Source organism: Mixophyes fleayi, chromosome 1 (genome assembly GCF_038048845.1).
Source record: "Mixophyes fleayi isolate aMixFle1 chromosome 1, aMixFle1.hap1, whole genome shotgun sequence".
Taxonomy (NCBI): Eukaryota; Metazoa; Chordata; class Amphibia; order Anura; family Limnodynastidae; genus Mixophyes; species Mixophyes fleayi.
In genome coordinates, this window is record NC_134402.1 from 138,137,467 (window position 1) to 138,152,023 (window position 14,557).

Sequence of the window (14,557 nt, forward strand, 5' to 3'; positions counted from 1 at the left end):
AAGTCTCTAGTGACATTCTACTGTGCCATAGCTCAGACAGAAACAGGAGGGGTGGCATTGTTCCTGCCACTTTCCAGTGTCAGTCATGATAATACTAATCTCTGTACTTCATGTGCTAAAGTCTTTCTTCAAGTGCATAGTGGTTTTAAGTCAGGGAAACAAAAATGTAAATAAAAATCTTGTACCTTTGTAAAGAAAAAAAACACTTCTCTAATGAAGGTGAAAGTTTACTGTAGAAAAACATAAAATTGCCAACATGCCATTCTATCCAAAATATTACCAAGCATTCCAGCATCATCTAGCTTCCTTCTCTCAGCTAGATCTCAGCACCTGCAATCTACACTGTCATCATTTTCACCCTCATCAGAGTGTACATCATCCTCAAACAATACTAATTCATCCCCGGTGGAACCCACCATCACAGAAGTCTGTGTACTTTGATGTAATTGCTGGTAATGGCCTTCCTCATGGAATTTGTAGTTCTTTTAACGGAAGAGCTGTCACGATTTTTCGTCAATTCTTTTAGACCAGACCAAATGTCAAAATGTTGTGCTGACTCATCTGCATCACCACTGGGTGTCTTGGGAAAGCTTTTTTCCTAGCAGCAACTTCCAGAGAAACTGAAGGAGGAGATGTCATTGTGCCATGTACCACTTGAACTGGTACTGGCTTGCTGACCAGGAGCTTATTGCATCTCTTGAGATCTGGGTCAGTTGGAAAGAAAGAAAAGACATAGCAAGTAGGATAAAGCACAAAAATGTAATGATCCGATTTCAAGATGTTGATAACTCTTGGATCCTGGTGAACCAAATAAAGTACTTAATCTACAAGAGCAACATAATTAGCGGAATTGCTTTGTTTCATTTCCTCCTTCAATTTCTCTTGCTGCTTTTCAAAAAGTCTAATTAGGGGAATCACTTGACTCAAGCTAACAGTGTCTGCACCCTCTTCACAGGTGACTACTTTGAGTGGTTTCAGCACCTTGCACAACACGGAAAGTATTCTCCACTGTGCTGGACTAAAGTACATTCCCCCTAAATTGTATACTTCTTGCAGCTGCTGCATTCTCCTACATGTTGTTGCAAAATCCCGAAAATGACCCTAAATATTTCGGGACACAGACAGCATCTCCTCATTGTCATTTTTTTAAAAGTTCTGTACCACTAAGTTGATTGTGTGAGCAAAACAGGAAATGTGATGGAATTCCCCTCGCTGTAACAATATTGAGGGTGTTATCAGAAATGTCATATCCTCAGGAGAGTCCAAGCAGGATAAGTCATGTTGCAATGACATTCCTTAGCGTTTCAAACAGGTTGTCAGCGGTATTACCTCTGACCTGCGCTTTGTCTCCTCTCTGATAACCACCTCTCACTCCCGCCTTCAAGACTTCTCCCATGCTGCTCCCCACTTATGGAAATCCCTACCACGCTCAATCAGACTTACCCACAGCCTTCAAATTTTTAGATGCTCTTTGAAAAACCCATCTCTTTTTTAGAGGTGACCTTATCCTCGATAACACTATACACACTAATTCACCCTCACAACTATCCCAATCTCCACTCTGAGCCACACTCGCTCCGCTTGTTTCAGCTGTGCCCTCTTGCCTTTAGAATGTAAGCTCTCTAATGAGCAGGGTCCCCCATACCCTTTGTTTTCATGTCTACATTCATTTTGTCTGCCTTGTCTGTTCTTGTTTTACCTATGTCTTGGTTTATGTATGTCCTTGTCTTCCCTACTGTACGGTGCTGTGGAGCACTGTAGTGCCTTACAAATCTAAATAATAATAATAATAATAATAATCTATTAGTGAAGCAGATGATACACAGAGTAGCCTGCCTCTGAAAAATGCAACGTTCATGGGTACATGCTGCTGCTGTCCCTGCTGGTGAAGGCTAATCACCAACCCAGTGGGCTGTCACAATCATATAATCTTTAGTCTTCCCCGTTCCGCTTGTCCACATATCTGTGGCTAAGTGTTCAGTGGATAGAATGGCATTTTGTAGCCCAATAATTACATTTCTACGAACCTTCTGGTAGAGGTGGAAATAGTTTTTGTAATAAAATGGTATCGTGATGGAATTTGTTAACGGGGACAGAAGACCTCAAGTAACTGTCTAAAACCAGCTGCATCAATAGTGGATCTGGGAGGAGATGGCAGAGAGGCAGCAGGAGGGTGAGAGAAGGGAAGAAAGAAATTGGGAAGCAGTGCTCAGGGGTGTTTATGGCTGAGACACAGAGATGGATAGGGTAGAAGAGATGAATGGAGTGGACCTCAAAGGAAGAGATTGAAACCGAGAGCTCAGGGGGAGGTACAATTGGGGGAAAGAAGGATGCCAACACCACTACCCGGACTGTCATCAGGTCTGACCGAGTGGGTAAAAGAGAGGCCCCCATAGGAGAGAGCAGCAGGAGAAGTGCTGTCTGTGGAGGAGACCCATTTAAACTCAATTTAAACAGGTGACTTATTCACTTGTTTAAATTGAGCTTCTTAAAAGACAATTATCATGTAACTAACGTTTCATACACACAGCTGTATACACACACTGGGCCTAATTCATGTCCAAACGCAACTTGTGCGTAAATAGCATTTTAAAAAAGAGCACAAAACTTGAGTGTAGTGCTGACCATATTCAAATCCAAGAGTATCTCAAGACACGTTTCGATTTGAGTCTAGGAGCAAGATTTCCTAAAGGGCGGTCGCTTTTTGCCTATTTTTCCGGCGGCTTTGAAACCGTCAGATTTACTAAAGCCCAAACCGCCGTCAAAATGGCCAGAAATTACATTATTCAAAACCACCACTTTACAAACCGCCATCCCGATTTTAACAATGATGACAATACAAACAGCCGGATTTACTAAGCTGGGGTTTTCAAAACCGCCGCAAAACATCCATCCAAACGGCCAAAATAAAAGAGGTGGTTGTGAGAGGTGAGATTGATTAAACTGCATGATGTTTGAGCTATTTTGCCATTCAGAACATAAGTGAAAGCACCACTGACATTTTAAATATTTGAAAAATCATTATTTATTGATTAAGGGACAAAATGAATTTGATATTAACTTATGAGGGATTTTTTGTTTATATTTTTTTTAAGGGGACACCATTATAGCATTATATTATGTGGGAAATGTGAATATATAATATTATTAACTGATTGTCAATGGTTGATATAATTATTTACGTTGCACAATTTGTCATTACATATTGTCCAAATAATGTAATAATTACATAATTTTATCCCCTTAATACAATGATTTTTTTTTTCCCTTATAAGTTAATATTTAATTTATTTTGCACCTTAATCAATAAATAATGATTTGCCAAAATAATTTAAATGTCAATGGTGCTTTCTCTAATGTTCTGAATGGCAAAATAGTTCAAACAGCATATTTAAGCTATCAAGCCACTCTGAAGCAGGTATTAAAACTGTCCTGTCCTGTCTTTTGGATGGCGGTTTTGTTGGCGGTTACATCCAAACCGCCGGCGGTTTAGCTTTTTCAATCCGCCACACATCGCCAGTCATTTAAAATAGAAGCCTCAAACCACCCTATAGTAAATGCGGCGGTTTGGACAACTAAACCGCCGGCGATGGGTGGCGGTTTAAAACCGCTACCAAACTCAATTCTTAGTAAATCTAGCCCTAGGTGTAAGTACACTCTGACTAAACAGAATATGCTGTATGTAGACACACAGAACTGACTGCAGTATACACACATGCATAAGTACAATAAAAGTTGAGAATGCATTTAAAAAATGTAATCATTAAGTAAAATAACAATTATTAAAAGAATGATCATTTATAGAATTTATTTTTTTAAATGTTGTTTTTTATACATTATTCTAATAATTAAAGAACACTTCAATGTGTACTGTAACTACAATTCATATTTATAGTCTATCAGTATGCAAAAGTTATGGGTGAAGCCAAGCGTACTGATAACAAAACACAAGGTTTGAATTGTCAAAACATCCACTACTGTACGTGGCCTAAGTTAGTCTTCCTCTTCTCTCCCCCCTGTTCCGCCTCTCAAGTTGTAGGCAGTTGTAAGTGCATGCAATTACATTCATTGGAATCAGAATAGGAAGAGAAGAAAAAGAAGGGACAGGAAATTGAGTAAAGCTGGGGTAGAAAACAGAAAGCAATAAGGGATAAGACCTCTCCTTATTGGCTGCCGGACTATTAATTAGGTGGGCTTACTGAAGGTTAACTGATTTCACGTTTGGTGCTCCACGCGAATGGTCCATTTCATACATCAGGTTTACTTTTTTTATTTTTCATAGAATTATATTGGAATAAGGAAAGAAGAAGATTTCAGATAAGTATTTATTAGGGTCAAAATATTTAACTATAAATTATGGGGGGGGGATAATATTATTATTATTGTGGAACTATTATTTATTTATTTATTTTCAATAAGCGAGCACTAGTAAATAATTTTTCCAAAAAGGGGGCACTTTTATTTGATTATTTCAATAAAAGGGCACAATTGTTGTAATCTTACTAAACCTCATGAAGAGGTCCTTAGGAAATCTTCCTTTCTATGGACAAATATAACATCTTACAATGACTGCATGTTGTAAGGCTTTTCATAACGGGGGGCTTGTGTTACGACAAAGGAAAACCAGCAGCACCAGATTTACACCAAATGCATATTTGTCGATCCTATAAAAAAAAAAAAGCTAAACAATAGTGTCTGGGACATTATAAAAAAAAAAGGAAGGGGGCACAAGAGTGGCATTGGAGGGCCCCATTGAACTTGCAGGATGCCGGTTGAACTGACCTGTTTTAGCTTATTGTAAAATATGTAGTTATGTAAATATAACCAATTATATGATATTAACATACTTTTAAAGATGAAAAATGTAATGTCAGAGTAACGTAATACTCCTTTGCATCATAAAATTATTTAAAAAACATTTACAATTACTAAAGATGGAAATGTGCAAAAGAGATTTTAAATCATCTGTGTATACATTCCTCTATAAATGGAAACAGCCAACATCAGTCCCTACTTCCTGAGCAGATATCATAACCAATAATCGAATTGGATCCTAAGTAGTCTAGAAAACATCCCCACTGGAACTGCACATTTATTAACCTTTGCTATAAAGCACAATATATACACAATACAATTTTGTATTTAACTTGGTGAGAAATTTAGCTTCCAGGTACAAAGGCACAAAACGTTTTTTTTCCAATCGAGAAACACAGATGCACAATCTCAGACTGCAGAGTTTTTATGGTCCCTAAGTCACTGGATTGGCTGCAGAACACATTACCTGACAGTGCAGACTAAACTGTTGTACTGTCTTTTGCCAGAGGGAACAAAAGTTTTACAAAATATAATACACTTGAGCTTATGATTATGCACTTGAAGAAAAAAAGACTATAGATCAGAATTCTTAGAAGATATAATCATACATACATATTAACACCCATCAGTCAGAGCCATAAAATATAAATGCAGGATTTTGTTAGGCAGTTGTTGACATTGTAAAATATCACCGTATCTGACCTTTAATATAAGTTTCCTTAACTGTTTCATCAAAACTCCTCTAGTTCTGTTCATATTTACTAAGTTGTATGATTAGGTTTATTTGACTTTAGTTTGCTAAATCTTGACACAGGCAAGTGTTTGTGACTTGCACTCTACTCATCTGCAAATTTGGGTGAGGGCCTGGCTATGCTACTCTAGCCACTTATGAGCATGCGCCATGCGACACATGCACCCATTGCACGGGGGTCTCTGGGTCTCAGTGAGTGCTGTGTAGCGCTGTGCAAAGAACAGAGAAATAGATGGTATGCTGAGTCTAACAGTGCACCAAAACTAACACTGCCAGTCTGACTGCTGAGACCGCATTGACATTAAATCTAAATGCAGGGTCATGGGTCCACGCACATGTACAGAGTGATATCCCCCTGGGCAGAGAGAGACATACCAAGTGTTAGAAAAAGAGACAATGCAGGCTGAGAGACAGGGAGACACAAGGTGAAATAGAGTCAGCTCTGAGAGATACTTGTAATACATTAATATACATTCGCCATTTGCAACTAAGTAATGTGATAGAGGGGTAGATGTGTAAATCCAATGTTAGATGGTCTGCACCTATTTATTTGTTATTTCAATCAGCAAGTTTAAGGACTTTTTTACACTTAACACCCACAGAGCCTGAGGCAATGAATAGACTGAGGTTACCAGAGAAAACCCAGGGCCAGGGAAAGCAATTGACTTACCATAGGAGGAAAGCAATTGAATCATCATAGGAGCTGTGTTCACTGTTCCTCCTAAAGGCTTTTGAGCGATTGGTCTGAAAATTGGAGCTTCATACCAGGGCCCTCTTAAGAAGCTCTTGGGCCCCCGGGCACAGCAGTGCACCGGGGCCCCTATATATACAAAAAATAATAATAATTATTATATATATGGGCCCTGCAGCCCAGGGGGGCCCTCCGGAGGCAGAAAAAAAAAAAACCTGCAAAAAAAGAAGAAAATACTTACCGTGCTGTCAGCTGGCGATCCGGCTCCCTCCCTGGTCTCCTCCTCCGTCGCGCTCCGCAATGGATGTCGGGCAGGCGTGATGACGTCACGCCCGACATGCACCGCCAGCGCGACGGAGGAGGAGACCAGGGAGGGAGCTGGATCGCCAGCTAACAGCATGGTAAGTAACATATAGTAACATAGTATTTTCTTCTTCTTTTTTTTCAGGTTTTTTTTTTTTCTGCCTCCGGAGGGCCCCCCCGGGCACCTGCCCAGCGTGCCCAATGGGAAAGACGGCCCTGCTTCATACAACTCTATTCCTGGCTAGAGTGGACAAGGATTTTTCAGGTTTAGGAAGTGTGTTTCATCATGTGTCCCAAGTAACCTGTCACCATGACATCACTATGTCATATGACCACAGCATTTACATTGTTACATTTATTCCCTGTGAAGTAATAGCTCTTCCCTTATGGAGAATTTTTGCAAAAATAAGAAATGGACAATGGAAGTAACCATGTACCTGACAATTCACAATTTTATTTCAAATAGGTAAATTAATATGCGGTACTTTCCTGTTATCTGTTATTTATTTTCCGGAGATCAGAAAATTTTAATTGCCATTTTTTAATTGATTGTCCTGAGACCAGAAAATTTGAATTGCGCTCAAAAGTGACTCAAATACGTTGTCTTCTCCGACTTCCAGACTCCAAATGAATTTGGCTAAATATGATTTCAAATGCTGCCACTTTGTTTCTCCATGTCGTTTATTTCGCCATTTAGCGGATCCCCACATTCATTGTATGGACATTAGTGTCAGGATCGACAAAATTGTAGCGCTGGTTTACTTTAAAATGTTGAAATCCGGCCTTCTCCAGTTCTTCCGTCTTGTAGGCGCACCAACAACCCAAGTAAATTATAGAGCCTCTTTTGATATTGTTCAAAATCACCGTTATTAACGTTTCCGCACTGTGATCATCCACTTTTACCAAAAAGCACTTGTGCGTCTCCCGAGATAGTCCTCCGAAGATCCACTGCTAAGGAAGCACTTGGCCGGCATTGTCCTTACGCTTAGTAAACAAGCTCTCATCGATTTCGACGATTAATCCTTTGCCTCCGATCTTCTGTTTTGGCTGTCGATTGAAGTATTCGGCGCAGATTTCACGCATGTAATTGTTCCAGTCGACGGTTGTGTTTTTGTTCATGCCCAATTCCTCTTTTATCGTTGTCAATTCCTTGGCCCAGCAATAGAAGAAGCGAATGGCTGTCACGAATGGTAGACGACTGTCAATGAACCATTTTCCCTGGCAGATGTTGATCTTCTTTTGACAAGTAGATTTTCTACAATTCTAAAAATACACGAACCGAAGTATAGCTTCATTTCATGATTTCTTTGACACAGCATCCTAGTTGGCAGTTTTCCTTTCTTTTGCAAAAATGCCACAGCCTCTCTTTTGGTAAAAGGCAGAATGAATAAATTCATTTTTAAATGTCGGTAGTATTTTTTTATTTAAATGGCTCCTGTACACCATCTAGAAAAGAAAAATTAACTTCCTGTCTGCTACTAATCACTGGTTCACACACACCCCATGCAGACTTATGGTCAGAATTATGGTGAATTATTCTCTGCCAGCACATATGGCTCAGCCCTGCATCAACTTGCTAGCTTGTGCTCTCTTGGGATCTCAAGGTGTCATATAAGTATGCTGTCTCCATGCTGCAGGACGCTCTCTGACCCAAAGATCATAACGAGCCTTGTTGTTTTGCCCCAAACTTCCAAAGGCTGCTTCAGCAATCCAATATGCTTCTTGCAAATTACTCTCACAACTGTTTGACATACTAAAGCTTGATAGATGCATCTTCTGCAGAGACATCCACAGGAAGTTGTGCTTCTCTCCTGAAAATACTAGATACTGTGAACATCTAATTGAATAGGCCTGATTAACATAAAAGGTCAAAGGTACCCACTCACCATGGAAGCATGGGGAGTGGCAGAACTAGCAACTACCATGTTAATAGTAATATGAGAGTCGGATGAGCAAGGATGCTTACATTCCAGGTTTTGGAACTCTACATGGGACATATATGTGTGCCTAATTTTGCAAAATTTGTGGTCCTAGTAGAAATGTGCATGGTGGAAAGAATGAAAACATAATTTCAAAGTCCTTCCTACTCTAACATTAACTGCAAGGTTTTATTTTTGCTTGGTTGCAAGTTCCAAAAATAAGAACTAACTACAATTCTCAAAGCCAAGATTTTATACCCCTCCTTTGTGAGTCAGTTTCTAAAGACATCTCTTCCTCATAAAAAATTAAGAATGTGAAGGATGTCAGGTGGTTCAAATTCATAGCCCCGTTACACCCCTGGGAATGGCCATCATCCCCATGGCAACATGTGCATATTGACTTTGCTGGTCCATTCATGGATTGTGTGTTTCTGAATATAGTGGGTGCACATTCAAAATGGCCGGAGATAACAAAGATGAAATTCACTACATCTGAGAAAACAATTGCTGTTCTGAGAACCATCTTTGCAAGAAATGGTCTCCCTGAACAAGTGTATAATTACGATGGGCCACAATTCCTAAAGTTCATGAAGGAAAATGGAATAAAACATTTCATGACACCTCCACACGATCCAGTCTCCAACGGTTTAGCTGAGAGATTTGTACAAACTTTCAAAAAAGCTATCAAGTCCACGCATTTTTTACATGTGCCGTTACAACATTGAATGGACAATTCCAGTTTAAAAATAGTAGAACAGAGCACTCCACTACTGGTCAGCCACCTGCTGTGCTTATAATGCTAAATTGCGGTCTAAATGGGACTTGTTAAAATCGGATGTGAGACATAAGGTACGTGACAAAAGATTTCAAACTGTTTATCAGAAACCTACTCAGAACTTCGAAATTGGTCAAGAAGTGCTTGAACATGATTATAGAGGAGACAAATGTGAACTAATATGGAGATGTTTTAACAGCTTCCACTCTTCTTGGAAGGCTTTCCACAAGATGTTAGAGTGTTTTTGTCTGAATTTGTACCCATTAATTCTGTAGAGCATTTATGAGGCCAGTCAAGTTCTTCCACACCGAACTCATCAAGCCATGTGTTTGTAGTCCTTGCTTTTTGCACAGTCATGTTGGAATGGAAAAGGGCCTTCCCCCAAAGTTGGAAGCGTAGCATTATCCAAAATGACTTGGTATGCTGAAGCATTAAGATTGCCCTTCACTGAAGATAAGGGGCCTTGCCCAAACCCCGAAAAACAGCCCCATACCATTATCCCTCCTCCACCAAACTTCACATTTGGCCTATTGCAGTCAGGCAGGTAACATTCTCCCGGCATCCGCAAACCCAGACTCATCCACCTGACTGCAAAACAGAGAAGCATGATTCGTCACTCCACAAAACATGTTTCCACAGCTCCACAGTCCATTGTCGGTGTGCTTTACACCACTCCATCCGACGTTTGACATTGGTCTTGATGATGTGAGGCTTGCATGCAGCTGCTCGGCTATGGAAACCCATTCCATTAAGCTCCTGCCGCACAGTTTTTGTGCTTACATTAATGCCAGTGGAAGTTTGGAACTCTTCAGCTATAGAATCAGCAAAGCGATGGTGACTTTTACGCACCATGTGCTTTAGCAGTCGTTGACCCTGCTCAGTGATTTTATGTGGTCTTCTGCTTTGTGGCTGAGTTGCTGTTACTTCTAAACACTTCCACTTTCTAATAAAATCACCTACAGTTGACTGTGGGATATCCAGCGCTGATGAAATTTCATGAACCGTCTTATTGCAAAGGTCCTATCACAGTACCACGGTAGGAGTCAATGAGCTCTTCAGAATGACCCATTTTGTATCACAAATATTTGCAAATGGAGACGGTATGGCTAGCTGCTTGATTTTATACACCTCTGGCAACAGGTTAATTCAATAATTAACAGGTGTGGCCAAATACTTTTGTCCATATAGTGTATATGTTATAAATTGTACAATTTTACAGAAATTAAATACACTTATTCTTATGAATATATAATCATTATATTGACCTTGCTGATGGGTCAATGTGACGAAACGAGTTTGATAACACCTTAATCAGCCTGTCCCTTGTTTCTCACAAAATGTGGATTATAGCATGTACTTTTTATATCCCTTGCTTTTGTTCCCCAGCTCAACAGAGTACAACTGCAGTGTCTAATTACATGTAGCTCATTGTAAATATGTATATTGTTCATTATATATTGTTGATGTGGTAGTGGGGTTGTTATTCATTGTCCAGGTGGATTATGGGTAGGGATCAGGTTGCAAGATACTGGTGAGGGGAAAGACTAATTAGTATCCATTTTTCTCACAAGACTACTCCAGTCGTTTGGTCTACAGTCTAGCAGGGGAGTTTATGTGGGAGTACAGCTCATCTCCACTCCCATTTCCAACCCCCTAGCCCAGGACTCACCAATGTTTGACAGGGAGAGACCCAGGGGGTTGCCCAGGGAGGGGAAAACACTGTGGAAATTTGACCCTAGATATAAGGAGCCACTCCAGGGGGGGAGGTGATGTTCATTCTGGGAATTGATGGCTGGAAGCTGCAGGGTGGCTGGTAGCTCTACCGGTGAAATACATCAGCAGATCCATGGGTAGTCAAGTTCAGACAGCCAGGTGACTGTAACTCCTAAAACTAGTGGGGTAAGGGACAAATTGTGTGGTAAATCTGCCTGGCATTTATTTACTGTGTGTACATAATATTCTAGTGTTGTTTTTATCACAATAAATGTACTGCTGTAATTTCTAACTGCATTTGCCTGAGTGACTATACGAATCCTAGAAGGTACTGGGTAGACTTCCCTGGCATAGTAAGGCACCCCTGGATGGCCAGCCATTCAGCGTGAAGTGGGTAGAGTTGGGCCAATAACCCGGTATCTTCACAGTCAATATAACCCTTGAGTTAATACAACCCTGATATTGCACTGTTCTTATAGAAGCATGCTCTGGCTAATGTCTAAAACTTGAAAATGGCATGCCCGTGTGCAAGAATGAACACTATATCCTTTTAGTTGACATGCATTGCTGTTTTTCTAAATCCAGGGCACACAAATGAGTGGTAACCACCACATATATTGAAGGAACATTGGCTTTATAGTTTTATTTAATTGTACAGGAAGTATTGCATTAGCTTTGGAGCTGTGCTTTCCATTTGTCCAGTATAATGGAAAATCCATTTGAACAGTATAGAGCGCACTCATTGGTTAGCATGCAATGCAACACCTATTCCACCAGTGTGATAAGCAATATACAATGAAAACCCATTCCATTACCGAGAATAGTGCAAACATCAAGTAACAAAACTGACTACAGATAACATGGCAAACCCTCAGTAACTATAGCAATGATGCAGATCCTCAGACAGCAACAATGCATACCGCCTCCAGTAATAATGCGCATCCTACAAGCCATGCATACCAAATCTGTACTCCCATCCACTTGGGTTGTTTCCTCTCAGTGCCAGATGCTAACGTATAAAGTACTAGTATTATTGCTAGCCTGGCTACTTCTCCTTTATTAAACTCACCCAATAAGTGTTCACTGACTTTGCCCAGACCTTGCAAAGTACCTCATGTACTTTTGCTGTGAATGCACTAAAATACTAAAACTCACAGTGGCAGCAGTGAGTTGTAGTCACTGCTATTTTATAACACCTAAAGTAAACAAATAATGTGCACTCTTGGAAATAAACCTACAGTAAATACATTATGAAGGTTGCTGTAGCAAAAGTTGAGCATTTGCAGGTTCTACGTAAGTTCAGGGAACAAACTAACAAACTACATAAAAACAAAATGTAAAAGTGTCATTATTATTGGATATATGGTTCATCTGAGACAGGCACTATAAATGTCTTGTTTTTTCCATTAGCCATACATGAGAAATGATAGAGCACAGTGTAATAAGCTTCCATGTATTACAGCTAAGTAACCTCCATACGAGAAGATTCTTGGAATCTATAGTGTTTTCTAATCCCCTTGTTGTTGTGGGTAATAGCTATGATAGATTTCATTTTTTTAGGGGAGTCATAGCAGTCCAACATTTTAGAGCTATTTGTGTAATGACACTGTCCCTAATTCACTGCTCATTATTTTATATATCATTTATCACTATGATAGTTCCTTGCATTTTATGATGAAATACTTTACAACCACTCCTTAGAGAATGTGTGTGCTCCTTCAGCTTACAGAAGTTACATGTCTTATAATAGGGTGCTGAAAATCTCCTCGCCGTCCAGCCCCCTGGGGGAAATATATGGATGGACAATGCATTTTCTTCTGCGTAGAATGCATTTATTTAACTGCTCAGATCATTTGTAAAGCATCTTTATGGATGGACGATTTGAGCAGATACTTTGCTTGACAATTTTTGTGGCCCATGACATGTAGGAAAAATTAAAAACGTAACTTGAAAGAACTGGCACCGTCCTGACACACTGTATTATCATCCCTTAAACCTTTCTCTCTGACTGATCCATTCCTCTGGGACTCCATCCATATTGACTAAATTCGGTCACCATCTGGGAAATCCCAGCTTCTAAATCATTAGCACTGTTGCAAAGCCCAAACAAGACTGGATTTATTGTCTTATAAATTTGGATTCCCATTTAACGCAAAAACATTTCATGGATAGAGTTCTGTGCTTTACAATAAAAACCTACAATAAAATGTATTCATGCTGATTGGAAGTTCATGATGGATCATGGATGATTCCAATTCACATGAATAACTTGCAACTATTTTGTTTTGGATTTGTAACTGTTTAGCATGTTTTATCTACTCAACTGCCTATATATACATCAAACTACCAGTATGATTGTAATGTCTTTGTGGCATAAGCATCTTTCCAACTATATTCTTATGTTTGAACTTCTGTTCTTCCTACTTTATTTATTTTATTTATCATTTTGCTAAAATGTGCAACATACATATTTTTGGCAGCTTATTACTGAAAACCTATATGTATATTTATACATACAAGATAATATATTTGCAGAACAGCACTTTGAGCCAGTGCAGAAACTGCAGGGTTTTCAGCTCATGATAGGTCCAGTCCTGAGTCAAAGGCGGAACTAGCGAGCTGTGGGCCCCTGGTGCAGGGAAGTGGGAAGGAGGGAACCAGGGTCCACAGCTCACTAGATCCCCGTGCAGTGGGCCCCATTAACTCCATGGCCACTAATGGTAGTTCCGCCACTGTCCCAAGTTGTCCCCTTGCACCATGCAAGCTTAGGAAAAGCCTCACGTCAGTTATTTGATCCAGACTGAAAAGTAGATACTCAACTCAATCACCAACCATTGATGAAATACTTTTTCCTTTTTATCATTTTTTAACAATAGGGAGTTTTTTCAGATGTCTTCCTATGTCAGCTGCAGAAATAAATATGTATTATACCTTTTACAATACAACTGCAATATTTTCTCTTTTATCATTTCAATAAATTAGAAGTGACACCCAAACTTAACATTACATTTTAGTCAATTATTTTTTATTTAATTTAAGAATTTCATTTAAGAATTTATCTTAAATGGAATAGTAAAGTTGTATTATTTATTGTGGAGATGCAATGTTATTAGATGTAGTGTTTTACATTTCTATAATTACCACGGTTAGGACCTCCCATGACACCTTTTCATAGAAGGGATTTTTATCATTAATATTTTAGTTTCTATCTTTTATTCTTCTATGATGCAATTAATAATTTGTAGATGAAACATTTTTAAAAAGTATTTTCTAAGACTTTTATTCATTTAAGGTTGTGTTTTAATTACTGTATTTACAGTGTCTTTGTTACTATGACTCTGATGCTATTCTGCACAAATGTTATCCTGTAGAAAGAAAGGAAACCCTGACATGTGCCATATAGTACTTTTATATGTTGTATGTTGAGCAAATAGCACATGTAGTGACTTATTTGGTCCACTTGTCAAAGACAAATTTCTCCTGAAACCTGCATTGAAAAAACAGGGGAGTGGCACAATACCGCCTAAGTCTTTATCGTTAACTATGTAAAATAACTGTGTGAACTGTTCACCTTGGAATGTGGCTAACAA